We start from the raw sequence: 16,131 nt of genomic DNA on the forward strand, positions 1-16,131 counted from the left end.
TCAGTTTTCTAATCCCAGATCCCACAATACCTTGAGGGCACTTCTCAGATCTTGGTAAAATCAGCGTAGACTGTTCCTGTTTGCAGATACGCTCTGTATTCCTGACTTCAATAACAATTTTATAAGCTCACAGTGCTTCCTGTTCTATGTTTTTGTTTGAACTTTAGCATATGCTAACAGCAGCCCATTATACTATGTTCATTTTTAAATCTGTAATATCTACTAGGTAAGATATGTTGAGAATGATATGGACCTTTCTAATCAGTGTGTCTTTTAAGAATAAAAACGTGATAAATAGCAGATGCGCTGTATTTTCTGAGGAAGTATATCCAGGGGCAGTCAGTGCATGATTTTTAAACACCTAACGTCCCACTGCATTGCATATCATCTCCAAATATTCTTGATTTCAAACGTAACCACTTTGTGCATTTATAACATTTAAAATGATTTTAGTCCGTGTAGTGGATTCTGTATGAATCATTTGAGAAATGGGAACTGGCTGATAGTTATATGTTACACCAATGTACAACTCCAGTTGTTTTAAAAGTTATCTGGTGCTGAACTAAAGGAGGAAAATTCTATGATAGTGGGGGAGGAGTTGTCCGGTTAGATACAGCATTTAATAGCCTATTCATTGGCGTCAAATTTTTGTAGCATTTTATCTATCTTATGAAATATGTTCTTCAGTACTCCGATACAGAAATTATGACATGTTAAACCATTTTATAATGCAAATTATGCAGAGCAGCATGCTGAGTATCATTGCTGTTCAGCAGTCAGTAAAAATTAATAAGTGTGTCAGGTCCCTTGCTATAGTAGGCAGTTATGAAGTATAATACACACATTAATAAGGTTTTACACCAGAGCTAATGTTTCAGTCATGCTATAATGTGATCTTTTAAATATATATTCCTAATGCCGCAAAAAGACAGACTATCACTTATCTTAGAAAAGACCAATTAGTTTGCAATTGTTAGCATGCTACTGAATTTACCAGAAAAGCATTATTAATCTACATGGCATTGGTGTAAATTATTCTGTGAAATACTTCGTTTCTTACTTCCATTCCATTGGACTATGTAAATAGTTTTTGTATTTGGCTAAAAAAATGTAACTCTTCTTCCCAACAATTGTCATTCCTCTCTTAATGATTGGTTTATGATTATCTAAATACTTATGGTCTCTTCTAAAAGTTAGATTCTGAAAGCAATGTGCTGCACTGCATTGTTTGTGTTTCAAGTGCTCAAATATAATTACCCATGTGATAATGTATTCCGTTAAATATTCTAATAGACTCACTGGCTATTGAACAACCTTCACGACAAAATAAAACGAGGTATCCGTGTTTCAGTATATTGTGAAGGCATTACTTCTGCAGACTCCTCTGCTTTTAAGAATATAGATGTTTGCTGGTGGTTAAAGGGTTTAAGTACACATTCTAAAGGTGATTACTTTTCTCATTGTGATACCTCAAGCTTTTGAGTTACTCAACCATTAAAAATGTGCAGAGAACGTACTGTTTACATGCTTGTGATTTAAACAGCATTCTGCAGTATCTGAACAAACCCAGTTTTTCCATATGTATGTATATTTAGAGATTAAAAATATCTGCTGCACTATTATTATTCAGTAACATTGAATAGTCCATTTTTCTTATCACAGATTATTTTGTGAATTAAATTATATAAGCTTTTTTTGTTTCCATAGTTTTAGTTAGCTCTTAAACTCTCAGCTTGTCCCGCAATGCTTGTCAGCATGTCTGGGTCATTAGTCATCCATGTATTAGTGATGCCTTGAGGGTGTGCGCCCGGTCCTCCTTAACACCATTACAGATACAAAAGTATTTGTACTCTTCGACTTGTAGAATTACTGGTTATAGTTCTGCCTGACTGACTCGGAGGTAAGCTTCTCTATGTCTCCAAGCTGAATGTAATCGTCTTTGTCTTCCAGGGCTAAATTTGGCTCTGATAAATGGTGAAGAAAAATCTCTTTTTCCCTGTACAATTACAGATATTGCCTCGGAGTCACTTCTCTCATTCAGTATGTGGTTGATGAGATGTGTAGAGCCCAGCTGGATTTTATTAAAAAGTATTCGAAAGAGCCATTTAGTAACTGGTTTAAGTGAAAACAGAAAAATGTCAAATTGGCCTTGGCATTATGATATTGTTCATATTTATAGATACATAATTTTTATTGAAAATTAGATTTGCAATTTGGTTTTGAAATTGGTGATTGTAGCCACCCAAAAAATCTAAACGGTTATGTAAAATGTAATAGATGCACAGCCCGGTAGAGTTGTTTTTGAGAGATTACCTTCTAGGCAGAATGGTGCTGTAAATAAGCATGTAGCAGTAAAGAATGCCATTGGATAGTTTATTGTTAACTTACCTATAAAATACTGTAAAACTATGCATCTATCATGTGCACAGTTCATTTATATTTAGTATTGCTGAAAACAGCAACAATGTTTATGCATCATCAGTTTATTGCACAGGTGTAATGGGTTTAACACATTATATTTCATTGAAAATGTTTAATGGAAACATGTTAGGTTATAGATTCTGCTCCAGTGTTTAATGTGAAGATAAATTGAATAACTAAGGATTTTAACGTCCAAAAACTTTTTTAGTGCTTGTATGTTTTATAAAATATTTGTTATCTTTCGTCAGTATAATTGATGTAAAATATGAAGCCAAAGCTTATGATAATTACAGCTGTGAATCGTTGAAATGAAAAGTTGTGTTTGAGGAAAAACTGTGATTTCCATCAGTGTGTAGTTATAGGCATGTTAAGTGCTCCAGACACGGATGCCTTACCCTTCCACCACCGATAGCTTGGTAATTATTTGTTGGTAATGCTTGAGTAATGATTGCAGCATGGTGGAGCACTGTATGAAACGAGGAACATGAGTAATTAAAAGTGTTTTGATTTTCAGCCAGCGTTGAATATTTTATAGAAATGTTGAAATACGTCCTGTAGTGTTTCCTGCCATTGTGATGTTTGTTAAATGTTGAGGGTTATTGTTGCTAAAAGAGCTGAATGGTGTGTACAGAGGAAGTCTTAATTGAGGAGGGGGGGAGGGGGGGGGGGGGGGGGGGGGGGGGGGGGGGGGGGGGGGGGGGGGGGGGGGGGGAGGGGAATGTGAACCAGAGCCAGGCTTAAGAATCGCACCTATTTTTGTTCTAGCTTCTGGCTAGTCGAATAATTTATCTTGCTGGGATCTGGTTTTCTCCTCTTTTCTATGGAACTGATGCTGATGCATAGTTCTTCATTTTTTGCCATTTTAATGTTATCTGTATTACTTGATTTCAGCGTTTAATTTTTTTTTAAATAGCAACAATTGTAAAATGAAAGGTAGAGTTCCATTTAACCTACATCCTATCAATTGTGCCTGTTGGAATAATTTAAACTCCGACTGGTACTATGCATTTAAGGGAAGAGAAAATTGATCACGTTGTGCAGTACCATAATGTGAAACAAAATTCTCAGATAACTGCCTCTCAGTAAAAGAGATCATGATTATTTATTACTCAGAGCTAGATGGCGTATATGTACATGTTTCATTTAGAGTGCTCAATATTATATTTTACAGAATCTAGTGCAAGGGTTCCCAACCTGGGGTAAGTTTCACCTACCCAGGGGGGTAAATTTGTTGATTCTGGATTTGTAAATATTTTTTCTCAATTTCTGACTGCGTTTGGCTCTGGTATACCAGTATCTGTTCATTAGTTGTGCATAAATAAGTGAAATAACATTGTTATGTGCTATTAAAGTTGCCAGGGGTAAACGGGATGAAAAAGGTTGGGAACCCCTGATCTAGTGACTGTACATAACTTGCATTTAATTTTGTTAACCGATGCTTGAATGACCAGTATTTACCAGTTTTTACCTGTTAAAATATTGGGAATTTGGTCGTATACTTCAGCATTTGCATTTTTTTTTTTCCCTGTAAGTGGACCCTCTAGTATCTTGCTTCCTAGAATTTTGTTGACCATTAAAATGGCCTACTTCTGCTTCTATTACTGATGCTCTAATGAAGTACTGAACTGAATTTATTGCTCAATCATTGATTAGTTTTAAAACTCCAAAGTGGATCAAGAAATTAATATCTCATTAAGACTTGTACAGATGCATAACATTGTGTCACAGACATGTGGAAATAGTTTATATAAAATAAGAGTTAACTTGTTGAAACATTGAAATTGAATTTGAGGCCTGTAATGTGAAGAGTTATGTGACTTGCACTTACCCCAATGAATGATGCATTACAAGGAAAAATCTGTGACTTGCACTTACCCCAATGAGTGATGCATTACAAGGAAAAATCAAGAAGAAAGTATTCAGTTTAAATGCATGCAAAGTTTACTTTAAGATCGTTTTATTATTGTGGTTTGGGTGAGCAAATAGTAGATCTTAAAGAAGTTGTTTAATGAAACGCTGGTTCATTAAACAATCTTAATACCATCAAAATATCAATAGATATCTATTGGACTTATTAAATTGCGTGGTGCAACAATTCTAGTATTAACATCAGTACAAGAAAAGTTGGTTTGTTAGATGTCTCTCAAAGTACTCATAAGCCAGTGCAGATTGATATTTTGTCACTATAGATGTAGACTATGTTTTCTCAATGTGATGTACAACCTGTATGACAACCTGGTAGAGGCTGCTTATGTAAACAGAGGGTGTAACTTTGCATGAGAATAAGTTGACTGGTGTAAATAAATTGGATAACAATAATAAATGGCGTCTAAGAGTTGGTGACATTTACATATAATGCTTTCTGTAGCTATAAATAAGAATACAATTTTAGAGGACTAAATGATAGTGACTGTGAAGCTTTTCGTTCAAGAGATAAGCATCAATATTAGAAAAATGAATAATTGTTGTATTCAGGAAAGGAATGACCCTCAAACATAACGCATTCTTGTAGACTGTTAACTTGCCCTGAATTACTAGGATCTCAGCCACTGTGTTGCCTACATCTTTAATGGGAAAGTTAAGTTATAAATTGGCATAGGAATTCAATTGGAACAAACTTGCTGTGACGGGGGATATACCATCATGTTATTAGAAGTCTTCCTCCAGTGTTGATTGAATTGTCAGGAGAGACTACATTGTCTGGGACTGTTCTCCCTGGAGTGAAGGCGGCTGACAACCTTGTAGTGCTGTGTAAAATCATGGGATGGATGGACACAGTCTTTCTCCTGGGGCAGGGTAGTTTAAATCTAGAAGGATCTAGGTTAAAGCTGAGAGGGGAAAGATTTAAAAGGAACCTGAGGGACAACCATTTCATACAGATTCATGGGTAAATGGAACAAGCTGCCAGATAAAGGGGTAACAACAGGCACAATTATGAATTACAACGCTTGAAGAAACTTGGACAAGTACATGGATGAGGAAGGTTTGGGGGGATGTGGGCTAAATTCGGGTAAATAGAACTAACTGAGATTGGGCACCTTGATTGGAAGTGGATGAGTTGAACCGAAGGGCCTGTTTTTCTGCTTATCTGTTTATTAGGAGACAGTATTTTGTGAGTAGATGACACTTCTGTAAACCTCATCAACCACTGCAGGGGATTTGACCACAGTCATGCTTCTTAATATTTCTAGGGCTTTGCAGACACCAATGCCATACAAAGTCATATCTGGACTGGATAGTTTTTATTTTGTTAATACATGTCATGGAAATAGCAACACAAGAAAATAGCCTAAGGATCACAGACAATTCTGAAATTGATAAATTAATCTAGATTATAGTCGAAATATAATTTTACTTATAACTTGTGTTACTTTTATACTCGTGCACGAGGGACCTACAGAGAATAGGCCAGATTGAACATTACCTGACCCATGCATCATGGTAATACCGTGTAGGAGGGAACTGCAGGTGCTGATTTTCACCAAAGATAGACACAAAATGTTGGAGTAACTCAGCGGGACAGGTAGCATCTCTGGAGAGAGGGAACGTCTGAAACATCACCCATTCCTTCTCACTAGAGATGCTGCCTGTCCTGCTGAGTTACTCCAGCATTTTGTGTCTATCTCATGGTAGTATCCACAGTTGCATTATTCATTTGTGGATATGCAGTTCTCAGTGACCTCGAAGATTCATTGCAGTGTCTATTTCATACAGAGTAGGTCTAGGTGTTCAGGCTGACCGCACCGTTATTCCTTTGACAGCTTGTCCTATCGGAAGACCTTTCCACAATATCCAAATGCCTCCAATATTTAAATCTTTTAAAACAATTTGTAATGAAATGTAAAAATGCATTGACCTGATATTAATTGGAAATATTAATAACTTGTAAAATGATGGGGGAAAAAAAGGACAAACAGCTTACCTAAACTCACCCTTGGTGGAGGTGGAACTTGGCCCATACCCTGTCCCTGTGTTGTAGCAGTCCCCAAGCCATCTCCATTCTATGTGAAAATAGAAAATGGACCATACCTGCAGATATATGATGTGCAGATCACTAAAGAAAGTGGGTGGGAACTATACTCATGACGGTCTGCATTGTAATGACTACCTTTCTGTGTGGCTGCATCATGTTATGCTTTGACCTGTATAAACAAGCATCAAATGTAACTATGGCCTGCTGACTCTCTTTTCATGGCGTCATGAAGAATGGGTTTTGATGCTGCAGAATATTCCATTCAACTGGACCATCACCGCGGTACTGCTTGTTGTCACTACAAGGTTTGTGCAGAAGAAGAGCTTTGACTACAGATCAATTAGTCATCAGCCTGAATGGATAATTCTCAAGGACAAGCAGGGAAAAAAAAGGTCAATCATGTCAGATGGTTCCTGGAGTAGACTGTCAATGTTATTTTGGCGGAATATCTCATCACCAGAACTTGTTTGACTGATAGCGAGAAGGGTCCTCACAGACGGATCCTTCATTTACAGTTGCAATCTCAACGCCACTGCATGCTGGTCCAAAGAAGGCTGAAGTGGGGATGAGTCCTGCATCCGTTTCTTGCTGGATTCTGTGTTTGCAAGGGAGTATGCAGAAAGATGGTGTGGTCTTTGTTAAGATGCTTCCAGTACAGCTGCATAACACAAGACTTTGCTCAGAAGCTTATTTCCAGGAATATACACTAAGACAAACATCAGCAGCTGCTGGAAGATTATCTGTTTGGTGAAAGTTAAGCACATTCAGATCCAGGGCTATGTGCTGATGGATGAACTAAAGATTGGTACATCTGCTACAATGCACTGTATATGTCAATGCAAGCATGTATTCTGTCGTGGAAAAATCTTGTATCTGACCCCTCATTGCAGCAACTTGAGAATGAGTCCATGGATTGGGCAGGAGATCAGATGCTCATGTTTTTGAACCAGATAATTTTTGACTTTTGAGATGCAGTCAAGGTCGTAGTTTTATACAGTGTGGAAACAGGCCCTTTAGCCCAACTTGCCCACACGACTAAACATCTACATTGTCACACCTGCCTGCGTTTGGCCCATATCTCTCTAAACCTGTCATATCCGCGTACCTATTTAAATGTATAATAAATGTTGCGATTATACCTGCCTCAACTACCTCCTCTGGCGGCTCATTCCATACACCCACCACGCTGTATGTGAAAATGTTGCCCCTCAGATTTCTATTAAATCTTTCACCCCTCACCTTAAACACATATCCTTGGTTCTCGATTTCCCCAACTCTGGGCAAGAGACTATGTGCGCCTTCCCTGATCTATTCCTCTCGATTTTGCACACCTCCATAAGATCACACCTCATCCTCCTGCACTACAAGGAATAGAGACTGAAGAGGCTGTCCCACTGCGGCGACCTAATCTGCAAGTTTAGAAGAGTTTGCCCTCGACTCAAACTCGCAGCATGGTCGACACATGGTCCTAGGAGGTCCTGTGAGGTTACTGGAACTCTCCTTCATGCTCGAGGGAAGTTCCCGCATACTCGCGGCCTCAGCTAGGTTGCGGAAAAATTTTCAGCATGTTGAAAAATTTTCCGCAAGTAAAAATTTGGTCGGCATGGTTCCTTTTAACTTGTGGTGCAGTGGAGTGGGGTCGCTATTTAGTTACAGGCAGTCGCGGGCAGCCGTAGGAAATCAACTTCGCTGACCGGGCATTTTAATTGGCTCATTGGAGTTTTCAGGACCAAGGAAAACCGACCGGCCTCAGCCTTTGCTGTGTGTGTGAGCTCACGGTTTCATCGCCTCATCAACGTCTTATATAACTGCAACATGACCTCCCAACTTCTATACTCATTGGCCCTCATCAGTCAGGTTATTGTCCAAAAAGGTACTATGTTCCTGCACTCCCAGATACCTTTGCTCTACAACACTCTTTCCCTGTGCCCGGCCTGGACTGGCGCCCATTTCTCCTCTCCCTCTCCTCTTCCATCTACATTCCTTCCCCAGGCTTCACAATTTGAAACTTTTCTATCCTAACTCATACCTTCAAACTTTTCATCTCTGACCTTTATCCAATCATCTGCCTATGAACCTCCACCCCCCCTGCCAAACTACAATCAGTCTGAAGAAGGGTCCCGTTCTGAAATGTCTCCTATCCAGAGATGCTTATGTTAATTCAGCACATTCTTTTGTAAACCAACATCTCATGCACCCATGCAGAACTCATGGACTTCATCAACTTCACCACCAATTTTCATCTTGCACTTAAATTTACTTGGACCATCTGCGACACCTCCCTCTCCTTTCTTGAACTCACAAGCTCCGTCACAGGAAATAGACTATTGACTGACATCTATTAGAAACCCACTGACTCCCACAACTAACTCGACTACACTTCTTCCCACCCTGCTTCCTGCAAAGGATCTATTCTCTAGTGCCAATTCCTTTGTCTATGCCGCATCTGCACTGAAGATGAGGTGTTCCATACTAGAACATCCGAGATGTCCTCATTCTTTGGGGAATGGAGGTTCCCCTCTTCCACCATAGATGTGGCCCTCACTCGTGTCTCCTCGGTCCCTCGCAGCTCCATCCTTGCTACCCCTCCCCCTACTCGCAACAGAGACAGAGTCCCCCTAGTCCTTACCTTCCACCAAATCAGCCATTGCAAACAACACATAATCCTCCGAAATTTCCGTCACATCCAACGGGATCCCACTACTTGCCACGTATTTCCATCTTCACCCCTTTCTGCCTTCCGCAGAGCCATTCCTTTGGCAACTTCCTGGTTAACTCATCCCTTCCCACCCAAACCACCAAACCCCAGCTCCCTTCCGCTGCAACCGCAGGAGATGCAACACCTGTCCCTACAACTCCTCCCTCGTCAGTCCAGGGACCCCAACAGTCATTTCGGGTTGGCAGAAGTTCACTTGCACCTCCTCCAACCTTATCTACTGTATCCGTTGTTCAAGATGTGGATCTTATACATCGGCGAGACCAACCGCAGACTGGGAGATCGCTTCGCGGAACACCTTAGCTCAGCCCGCCTGAACCAACCTGATCTCCCGGTTGCTAAACACTTTAATTCTCCTTCCCATTCCATCAGAGACATTCCTGTCTCCTCCATTGTCAGAGTGAGGCCAAACGCAAATTGGAGGAACAGCATCTCATATTTCGCTTGGGCAGCTTACAGCCCAGTGGTATGTATATTGATTTCTCTCACTTCAGGTAGCCCCGACATTCCCTCTCTCCCTATCCCTCCCCCACCCAAGTTGCACTCGCTTCTAATTTTTACCCTACAAACAGCTAACAATGGCCTGTTTCCTTTACCATTTTTACTTTTTTGCATATCTTTCATTCATTGTTCTTTTATCTCTCCACATCACCATCTATATCTCTCGATTCCCTGATCTCTAACCAGTCTGAAGAAGAGTCTCAACCTGAAATGTCACCTATTCCTTCTCTCTAGAGATGCTGCATGTCCCGTTGAGTTACTCCAGCTTTTTGTGGCTGTTTACAGTTCTTTGTTTTCACTCTAGATTACTTATTGGTTGCTAATTGATCCTTCATAGTTTTTACTTGAAACTTGGATTAGGTTTCCATATTAATCTTTGAGATTAATCCTTTAACAAACAGAGGCCCAAAGAGAAAATGTATTGACCTTGACCTGCAGTGATTGAATTTGAAAGATCATGTATATTGCATGTACTTGTCAATTTATTATAACACTCCTGTTAATTCCCAGTTATCCTTTCCCATTGTGGACCTTGAACTTTATCTCTGTAACTACAACACTACAATGCTGTGACATTATATTCTGCACTACCTATTGCACTTTGTGTATGACAGGATTGTATACTCGTGTGTAGAATGATCTGACTGGATAGCATGCAAACGCAGCTTTTCATGTACCTGGATACACACGACAATAATAAACAAATGCAAAATACCGTTTTTCTAATGTATAAATGTAATTATAAAGCGGTACTGCGTGAAATGAGGCCATTCAGCCCAGCAGGTTTGCTCTGATTCTTTGGAAGAGCCATTAGTCGGTGCTACACTCCTGCACTTTTTCTATGTCCCGACATTTTTTTATCTTCAACTATCTGCAGGAATTATTTTAGTTCTCAACCTAAACTTGAGGTTTATCTCCTGATTCAGTTTGCATGTAGAGAATAATCATTAGATGCTTCTTGTTTTATTTAAGGCTATTCCATTGCCATATTCCAATTAAATAATGTAATATGATGGTACATACACTTCCTGTTGAAGCACGACAGTGAGGATTAATAATACATACTCTAACTATTATTTGGGATACTGAATTTAAAACAATGAAGTGCAACTGGCTGTCTGTCCGATAATCACCATTTTGCTCTTATTATTGCATTCCCATTTGTCTTTGGTTTTCAAATTAAATATTAAGGTTGCCTGACTGGATCCAAACAAATTAATGCTGGAAAGTGGAAAAATCTTGTAGCAGTTTTGATTTGGGATCCAAATGCAGTTGCTTCACCATAGAAAGTGGTGAACCAAACCACAGAATATTCTGGGCACACAGTGAAGAAATGTATTTTTGGCACAGAGTCTGCTTGAACCAATAGAGCAGAGACAAATGACTGGCTTTCCTGAAAAGAGTTTGGAAGCTATAACTTGAAAACTTTGAATCAATCTTTCAAATCCTCTTTAAACCTTGGAATGCACATGTGTGCATCCAATCCTATAACTAAAGCTTCTTTTTTATAAAGTTAGTCTTCCACAAAAAGTATAGGTTGGCATTTGTGAGCCTACGGAAATCAAGCAAACTTCTAAGCATAGTTGTAAGTTCTGGTCCACCTCTGAGGGCCAAATGACATGGAAATATTTGAAGTCTTGTTAGAATTACCACGTTCAAGTTTGTGGCATATTGAGACTATAATCAGTCCAATAAGCTTTTATGGTTTTCCAATGAAATGTTTTTTTTATACAGTTCCAGTTAAAACCGACACAGCCGGATGGAAATGGAACATGGAGCTGTACCCATATTTTAAAATTAACATCGAAGGAGTTTATAGGAGCTAGACAAAAATGCTGGAGAAACTCAGCGGGTGTGGCAGTATCTATAGAGCGAAGGAATGGGTGACTTTTCAGGTCGAGACCCTTCTTCAGATTTTATCGTGCATTATTAAATATTCTGCTGGACAGTGAAGGGATTTCTGTTGTTGAGGGATATTCGTGCATGTACATGTCGTTTTCCTTCAGATTTAATTCCACGCAGCACTGTTTTTCCCTCTTGATTTGCTATTCTTGGTTTTAGCTGGTTTCTGAAATGGAACACATCATTCAAAGTACTGTATTTAGGTAGAATTGTTTCCCCTGCTACGTTTTTTGCTGCCTGCTAGCCTGGATTGTATCATGTCACATGGCTACAGTGAAGACTTAAAGAAATATGAAGTGAAGCAGTTGAATTGTAAAATGGTTACAGTGTTGTGTCAGTGCCCAGTTGAGAGCATCTTGAATTCTAAAGTATTAAACAACTATTCCAACAGAATGTGCGAGGCATGTGTGCAATGCCAGTGTGGTTTTAAAAAATGTAACCATACAATTATGGAATAAGCTTTGAACATTAACTGAAACACTGGTTGTTGTGTAGAAACATCCCCATTTTTTAATTACAGAGTTCGTCAATATTTTGTAAGTGAATGTAGATATTGGATATTTCTCTTTTCTGCACTTGCAAGTAAGTAAAGCAATTCAGATATTTCGATTAATTTTAAAATTAGATAGCTGGTGGTATGATTCTACTTTTGGTACTTGCCCTTAGTTTAAGCACCACTTATAGTTACAAAATAGTAGAAACAAAGCAGTATCAGAATCTTGATTAATATTAATATTTATGATTTATATTGTTTACAGTCCCAGGATTTCCAACTGTTTCTTATTGCAAAATGGTTGTTAACACCACTTTGTTAGCCAGTAAGTTGGAGTCAGCGTGCGACTTGCAACAGTCTGAAGTAAACAGTCTATTTACTCAGCAAGATGAATTTGTTTGAAGAGTTCTATACAGCATGGGTCACTGTGAATTGCAGTAAATAGAATGAAAGAGCAAAAGTATAGGAATGGGCAGATTGGAGTGAGATTCGGGGTCATTCTTACAGTTACCACTTCCCTGGGCTGGATGCAGAGGATTGACAAAGATGATCCTCTGCACCAGGGAGGTCCCCAGTGAGGCATAGTGAAGCCACTTGGCAAATAGGCCCAGAGAGTGGCTTACTGTTGAGGCCTGTTAGCCTGACCTGACAGCCTTTTCCCACCCTCCCCTCCTCCTGCCTTGCCTCCTCTTAGAGGTTTATCTCCCGCCTAAGCTGTCTACATATTGTAAAAGTTTATGAATGTCTCTGACATTCACATATATTTAACTGAATATATGTGAATGTCGTATCGGCTCTTGACCCGAAACTTCACCTATTCCTTTTCACCAGAAATGTTGTCTGACCCGCTGAGTTATGACAGCTTTTTGTGTCTATCTACGGTACAATCTGCAGTCTGTTCTTGACCAGTTTTGAATAGTAGAATAGTTTCTTTATTGTCATTGTAACATGAACCATGTACAACGAAATTTAAAAATGTCAGCCAGTCAGTGCACCATTCAAACATTTCTAAAAGCTAACGATACATACAAGGTAAAATATTAAAAGATAAACAACTAAATAAATATCACGAAAATAGCACGCATAAACACCCAACCCTCTGTGGGTTGGCCATCTGTGCTGCGATTTCCGAGAGAACGCCGCCACCTACGGCTGTCATCTTTGGCCGCCTCGCTCAGAGCCCCCCTCCGCCGTATGTGTGCCGAGGATTTTTCCCGTCGATGAAAAATGACAGAGATAATAATGATTTTACAAAATTTCCCTTTCTCTCTGCTGCCCCTGCTGGCAGCAGGGGGGAGGGACTATAAAACCAGGAAGTGGTGTGCCTCAATCAGTGTCTGCAAGCTGGAGGAAGGCAGAGGGTCACGTTTCTCTGAACTGTGAATAACACTGAACACATGTCTACTCAAATGTAAGTGTCCTTAGTGGTCTAAAACGCTTGCAGAATATGTCTATAGGTTCTAAAATGTTTGCAAAAAGTGTCTCGGTTCTAAAATACTTGCAGAATGTGTCTTTTTTGGTTCTAAAATGTTTTTTAGGTCCCCCTACCCCTTTCCTCACCCCCCTTTCCTCTCCCCCCCCCCCCTCTCCCCCCCCCCCCCCCCCCCCCTCCCCCCCCCCCCCCACCCTTCCCCCCCCCCCCCTCCCCCCCCCCCCTCCTCCTCCCCTCCCCCTCCCTCCCCTCCCCCCTCCCCCCCCTATCCCCCCCCCCCTCTTATCCCCCCCCCCTCTTATCCCCCCCCCTCTCCTCTTATCCCCCCCCCCTCTTCTTATCCCCCTCCCTCTCTTCTCCCCCCCCCCTCTCTTTCTCCCCCCCCCCCCCCCTCTGATTTTAGATGATCAGCCATGATCATATTGAATGGCGATGCTGACTCGAAGGGCCAAATGGCTTCCTCCCGCAGCTATTTTTCTATGTTTCTATGACCTTATCTTATCTGTCTTATTGCAACATGTTAATGGCTTTACTTTTAGATGTGTGATACACAGCCATATTTGCAGGAATTATGGCCAATACCCAGCCTTGAATAATTTTCAAATATGCCAAGTGAATTATTGTTACTGACAGGTACACAAAAATGCTGGAGAAACTCAGTGGGTGCAGCAGCATCTATGGAGCAAAGGAAATAGGCAACGTTTCAGGCTGAAACCCGTCTTCAGACTGACATGTTACTGACAGTCTTCATTCTTAATGAAAATTAAATTTTAAGATTATCTTATTAAAAAAAATGAACACACCTTTTGTATTTTGCTATGCTATTTGCATAGATGGGAGAATTATGCTGGATATAATTCCCATTGATTTAGTGAAGATGTTGGTTTGATTTAGTTGCGATAAAATTTGTAGTGATTTAATATAGTTAGAAACAGATTAGAGACATATATTGGATTAAGATAGATTTAAAGTAATATATTAATGTATAACAATAGCTTCCCAGAATAGTCCTTTAATGCCTGTACTAACCATTGACATTTATGGAGATAGACACAAAGTGCTGGATTAATTCAGCGGGTCGGGTAGCATCTCTAGAGACAAGGGATGGGTGACCTTTTGCATCAAAGCCCTTCTTCGGACTTCATTTCTGCCAGCATTTAAATGCTGACATGATTAGAGGCTTGTGAGTTTTAAATAATCACACCATAGTTTCATCATGGAAGGAGACTTGTGGCCTATGGGAAGAGAGGGTTGGGCCCTAAATCGTTTGGGCCTGTTTTCCAAGGAGAAGAATGAGAGAGAATTTGAGAAGAATGAGAGAGAACCTTGTTTCAACGTACAAAACCGAAATAAAACTTGATGGGGATAGATGTTGGAATGTTTTGCTATTGGGAGCTACTCATACAAGGAGACATAACTACAAATGGATGGGCCAGTCTTTTAAAACTGAATAACATTGAAAATTCTTCTTGCAAAGGCTAATGACTGGAATTCTCTGCCCCAGCAGGCATTGGAAGCCGGATCTTTAGAAGTATCTAAAGTGGAGGTAGATAAATATTTGATAGATTAAGGAATAGAAGGATCTAGAGAAAAAGAGCGGTTGAGGCCTGCGTAGATTAGCCATGTTCAGATTGAATGGTGGGACAAGTACGAAGAGGCTGTGGCCGACCCCTGCTCCTATTTCCTTGTGATCTTGTGAATGTGCACCAGTTCTGCACTGGAGCAATCAAACTATTCCCACTCCTTGGTATCTCTCTGTAACTATAAATACTTTCATTTCAAATATCTAATTGCAGCAACACTTTCTATTGAGTCTGCCATGACTATTATTTTTGGAATGTATCCCAATCCCAAATCACCCACTGATTACAAAATACTGTTTTGTCAATTTCCCTTATCTTATGTCCCTTGATCATTCCAATAGGAAGTTTTCTCTCTGCCCTGTTCAAGATTTTACTCACCGTTGTCAGATCTTTAACTCGCTCAGAAATTTAATATACAGAAATGAAATAGATTCAATGCAGTTCTATGATCCTCACCCTAATAATGTAATTACAGAACTCAAATCTTAAATGACTAGCTCCTTGACACTTGTGTGTGGGAGCTCGTGATGCACACTCATCTTAAGTTCATATTGATGCCATGTGTTCATTAGTGTATGTGTATGGTTGATGTACCTCCAAATCACAGTCAGTAGACCAAGAGGCAATAGATTTCCTTGGAACTTTATGCTGTCTTCCAATGTCAAACAGATCCATTGACTTTCATGACTGTGCACTTTGAGAGAAATTCGAGTGGTCTCCTTTGTGGCTGGAACGACCTTCTGAAACCTCCCATTATGGTGCTTTGATATGACAAAATGAAAAACATATTGGTTTGTAGGACTTTTTTGTGTTTTCAAAGGGCAGTCATAAACTGGATCGTGAAGCTTCAGTTTATACTGGTAATTCTGGTAAATAGTGTTGCGCAATCATCAACATCATTAAGAACATGTTGCAAAAAATCATTGTAAATACATGGATCCTGAAAATGCCTCTTAGAATTTTGTGAGCGGCATGAATTGATCCAAACATGGTTTTAAATATGGTTTACCGTGCGTTAAATTTATTTAATTTTTATAACACAGAAAAGTTCAGTGCCCTATTATCCGACTCCTTGACATTAATCAATCCTGTGTTCTAATCTCATTTTTC

At 39.8% G+C, this 16,131-nt stretch overlaps 1 protein-coding gene across 3 annotated transcripts in view; it reads left to right on the forward strand.

Annotated features, from left to right (window-relative positions):
- LOC129696187 (transcriptional activator GLI3-like) overlaps positions 1-16,131 on the forward strand; it is a 360,260-nt gene that overhangs the window by 5,087 nt on the left and 339,042 nt on the right. Inside the window, exon 2 of one of the 3 annotated variants that reach the window (XM_055633813.1) lies at positions 3,593-3,620. The exons of the other annotated variants lie outside the window; for them this stretch is intronic. The gene's annotated coding sequence lies outside the window, so the exon portion shown is untranslated. The remainder of the gene's footprint in view (positions 1-3,592; positions 3,621-16,131) is intronic. 3 annotated transcript variants of the gene reach the window in all.

Source organism: Leucoraja erinacea, chromosome 4 (genome assembly GCF_028641065.1).
Source record: "Leucoraja erinacea ecotype New England chromosome 4, Leri_hhj_1, whole genome shotgun sequence".
NCBI classification, from domain to species: Eukaryota; Metazoa; Chordata; class Chondrichthyes; order Rajiformes; family Rajidae; genus Leucoraja; species Leucoraja erinaceus.